The sequence below is a fragment of the Acinonyx jubatus genome, chromosome B3 (assembly GCF_027475565.1).
Source record: "Acinonyx jubatus isolate Ajub_Pintada_27869175 chromosome B3, VMU_Ajub_asm_v1.0, whole genome shotgun sequence".
In the NCBI taxonomy this organism is placed as follows: Eukaryota; Metazoa; Chordata; class Mammalia; order Carnivora; family Felidae; genus Acinonyx; species Acinonyx jubatus.
The window spans coordinates 19752771-19757484 of NC_069386.1; the positions used below are offsets into that span (position 1 = coordinate 19752771).

General features: G+C 39.8%; 1 pseudogene; it reads left to right on the plus strand.

The window, feature by feature from the left end:
- Nucleotides 1-3167: 3167 nt before the first annotated feature.
- On the plus strand, nt 3168-3738 carry LOC113601912 (cAMP-regulated phosphoprotein 19-like; annotated as a pseudogene).
- Nucleotides 3739-4714: the final 976 nt, after the last annotated feature.

Below are 4714 nucleotides of genomic sequence, written 5' to 3' on the forward strand. Positions count from 1 at the left end.
TACATCAAACGTCAAACTTTTGTTCATCAAAGGATTCAAAATGAAATGAAAATTTCTGAATATTTGAATCATTATATTGTACACCTGAAACTAATATAGCATTGTATTTTAATTATTCTTGAATAAAAGAGGAATATTATGAACAACTTTATGCTCACATATTTGACAACTTAGATGAAATGGATCAATTCCTTAAAGACACAATCTACCAAAACTCATACAAGGAGAAATAGATAACTGAATATACCTACATCTTTTAAAGAAGTTGAATTCTTAATTAATAATCTTCACAACAGAAAACATCTAACTCAGATGGTTTCATGTGTGAATTCTATTAATCGTTTGCATAAGATGTAATACCGATAATCTACAATCTATTCCAGAAAATCAAAGCAAAGAGAACACTTCCTAACTCCTTGTGTAAAGCCAGCATAACACTAATACCAAAACTAGACAAAGACTTTATAAGCATATAAAATTACATGAACAAACGGAGGGCTGATGGGGGTGGGAGGGAGGGGAGGGTGGGTGATGGGTATTGAGGAGGGCACCTTTTGGGATGAGCACTGGGTGTTGTATGGAAACCAATTTCACAATAAATTTCAAAAAAAAATTACAGACCAACATTTCTCATAAACATAGACATTTATAATTGTTAGCTCTTCCTGATGGATAGACCCTGTGATTATTATATAATGCCCTTCTTCATCTCTTGTTACAGCCTTTAATTTAAAGTCTAGTTTGTCTGATATAAGTATGGCTACTCCAGCTTTCTTTTGGTTTCCAGTAGCATGATAAATAGTTTTTCATCCCCTCACTCTCAATCTGAAGGTGTCCTCAGGTCTAAAATGAGTCTCTTGTAGACAGCAAATAGATGGGTCTTGTTTTTTTATCCATTCTGATACCCTATGTCTTTTGGTTGGTGCATTTAGTCCATTTACATTCAGTGTTATTATAGAAAGATATGGGTTTAGAGTCATTGTGATGTCTGTATGTTTTATGCTTGTAGCGATGTCTCTGGTACCTTGTCTCACAGGATCCCCCTTAGGATCTCTTGTAGGGCTGGTTTAGTGGTGACGAATTCCTTCAGTTTTTGTTTGTTTGGGAAGACCTTTATCTCTCCTTCTATTCTAAATGACAGACTTGCTGGATAAAGGATTCTTGGCTGCATATTTTTTCTGTTCATCACATTGAAGATCTCCTGCCATTCCTTTCTGGCCTGCCAAGTTTCAAAAGAGAGATCGGTCACGAGTCTTATAGGTCTCCCTTTATATGTTAGGGCACATTTATCCCTTGCTGCTTTCAGAATTTTCTCTTTATCCTAGTATTTTGCCAGTTTCACTATGATATGTCGTGCAGAAGATCTATTCAAGTTATGTCTGAAGGGAGTTCTCTGTGCCTCTTGGATTTCAATGCCTTTTTCCTTCCCCAGTTCAGGGAAGTTCTCAGCTATGATTTCTTCAAGTACACCTTCAGTACCTTTCCCTCTCTCTTCCTCCTCTGGAATACCAATTATGCGTATATTATTTCTTTTTAGTGTATCACTTAGTTCTCTAATTTTCCCCTCATACTCCTGGATTTTTTTTTATCTTTTTCTCAGCTTCTCTTTTTCCATAATTTTATCTTCTAGTTCACCTATTCTCTCCTCTGCCTCTTCAATCCGAGCTGTGGCTGTTTCCATTTTATTTTGTATCTTGTTTAAAACGTTTTTCAGCTCCTCCTGACTGTTCCTTAGCCCCTTGATCTCTGTAGCAAGAGATTCTCTGCTGTCCTCTATACTGTTTTCAAGCCCAGCGATTAATTTTATGACTATTATTCTAAATTCACTTTCTGTTATATTATTTAAATCCTTTTTGATCAGTTCATTAGCTGTTGTTATTTCCTGGAGATTCTTTTGAGGGGAATTCTTCCGTTTGGTCATTTTGGATAGTCCCTGGAGTGGTGCGGACCTGCAGGGCACTTCCCCTGTGCTGTGGTGTATAACTGGAGCTGGTGGGCGGGGCCGCAGTCAGACCTGATGTCTGCCCCCAGCCCACCACTGGGGCCACAGTCAGACTGGTGTGTGCCTTCTCTTCCCCTCTCCTAGGGGCGGGATTCACTGTGGGGTGGCGTGGCCCATCTGGGCTACTTACGCACTGCCAGGCTTGTGGTGCTGGGGATCTGGCGTATTAGCTGGGATGGGTAGGCAAGGTATACAGGGGGCAGGAGGGGCAGGCTTATCTCGCTTCTCCTTAGGTGATCCACTTCAGGAGGGGCCCTGTGGCAGCGCTAGGGAGTCAGACCCGCTGCCGAAGGGGTGGCTCCGCAGAAGCACAGCGTTGAGTGTGCAGAGCAAGCAAGTTCCCTGGCAGGAACTGGTTCCCTTTGGGATTTTGGCTGGGGGGTGGGCGAGGGAGATGGCGCTGGCGAGCACCTTTGTTCCCGGCCAAGCTGAGCTCTGTCGTCCCTGGGCTCAGCAACTCTCCCTCCCTTTGTCCTCCAGCCATCCTGCTTTCTGAGGAGAGCTATTAACTTATGACCTCCCAGATGCTAAGTCCCGCTTGCTGCCAGAACACACTCTGTCTGGCCCCTCCACTTTTGACAGCCAGACTCGGGGGCTCTGCTTGGCCAGCGGGCTGCCCCTCCACCCTGGCTCCCCCCCGCCAGTCCATGCAGTGCACACCACCTCTCCACCCTTCCTACCCTCTTCCGTGGGCCTCTCGTCTGCACTTGGCTCCGGAGACTCCGTTCTGCTAGTCTTCTGGTGGTTTTCTGGGTTAGTTAGGAATCCAAGTGATCAGCAGGAAGCGCGGTGAACCCAGCGTCCTCCTATGCTGCCATCTTCTGAAAAGCCAATAAAGTTAAATTTAAAAAAAGAATTGGAATTTATTTTAATTGAGATATAATTGACATATAGCATTATGCTCATTTCCAGTGTCATATAATAATTCAATATTTGTATATGTTGCAAAATGGTCACCACAATAAGTTTAATTAACATCCATTATCACACATAGTTAGAATTTTTTTCTTTTGATGAGAACTTTTAAGATCTACTCTGCTAGCAACTTTCAAATATACAATATAGTATTATTAACTATAGTCACCATGCTGTACATCATATCCCTATGCCTTATAACTGGGAGTTTGTATCTTTTGACTATTTTCACCCATTTTGCTCACCCCACACCACTGACCCCTGGCAACCACCAATCTATTCTCTGCATCTAGTAATTTGGGTTTAGGTGTTTTTGTTTTTTTTGTTTTTTTGTTTTTTTGGTTTGCTTTTGTTTTAGATTCCACATACAAGTGACATCATAGAGTACTTGTCTTTATCTGCCTGACTTATCTCATATGGCATAAAGGCCTCAAGATCCATCCATGTTGGCAGAGATGGAAAAGTGGGGTAAGAGGGAGCCGTGTGTCCACAGAAGTCTCTGAGAGAGCCTCCACAGAGGAGCAGAAGGAAATGGAAGATAAAGTAACTAGTCCAGAGAAAGCTGAAGAAGCAAAATTAAAAGCAAGGTATACTCATCTAGGACAAAAGCTTGGAGGTTAAAATTTCTTAAGGAAACGATAACATAAAAGGCAAAAATATTTTGATTCTGGGGTTACAATATGGCTAAAGCAAAAATCAATAAGCCACTTCCTACTGCAGCTCTGGATAAGACAGAAGTTACTGGTGACCACATTCCCATTGCACAGGACCTACCTCAATGGACACCATCCTTTGTTACTAGCAAGCTGTTGACTGATTAAAAATGCTGAATTGGAAAAAAAAATCCATCCATGTTGTTGCAAATGACAATGTTTCATTCTTTTTTATGGCTGCATAATGTGTGTGTGTGTGTGTGTGTGTGTGTGTGTGTGTGATTTTCTTTATCCACTCAATCATCAAGGAATGTTAAGTTGCTTGCATATGTTGGCTATTGTAAATAATACTGCAGCTAACATGGGGGAGGGTGGCCCAGAGATCTTTTTGAGTTAGTGTTTTTGTTTTCTTTGGCTAAATAACCAGAAGTGGAATTGCTGGGTCATATGATGTTTCTATTTTTTAATTTTTTGAGGAATCGCCATACTATTTTCCATATGTAAATATAGCATTTACATTCCCACCAACAATGCATGAGGGTTTCCTTTTCTCTACATCCTCACCAACACTTGTTATTTCTAGTCTTTTTGATAATAGCCATTTGGTGTGATATTTCATTGTCATTTTGATTTGCATTTCCCTGATGATTACAGATATTGAGCACCTTTTCATGTACCTGTTGGCCATCTGTGAATAATTAGAACTTGAAATTAAAAACACACGCCATTTAAATGGGCACCAAAAATTGTAATGCTTAGGAATAAGTTTAACAAAATATGTAAATTATTTATATGAAGAAATCTAAAAAATTTTGATGAAAGAAATCAAAGAAGATCTAAATAACATGATAAATACTGTGCATGAATGGATGAGATATTTTTTAAATACCAGTTCTTCCCAATGTAATGTATAAATTCAATGCAACCCCAATCATAATCTTGGCAAAATATTTTGTGAGTATTGCAAATTCAATTATGAAGTTTCTGCACAAAGGCAAAATATTTAGAATAACCAACACAGTATTACAGAAGAAAAACAGAGTCAGAGGAGTGACCATACTTGACTTCAAGACTTACTATAAGTGGAACTAGAGTGTATTATGCTAAGCAAAATAAGTCAGTCAGAGAAAGACAAATATCATAT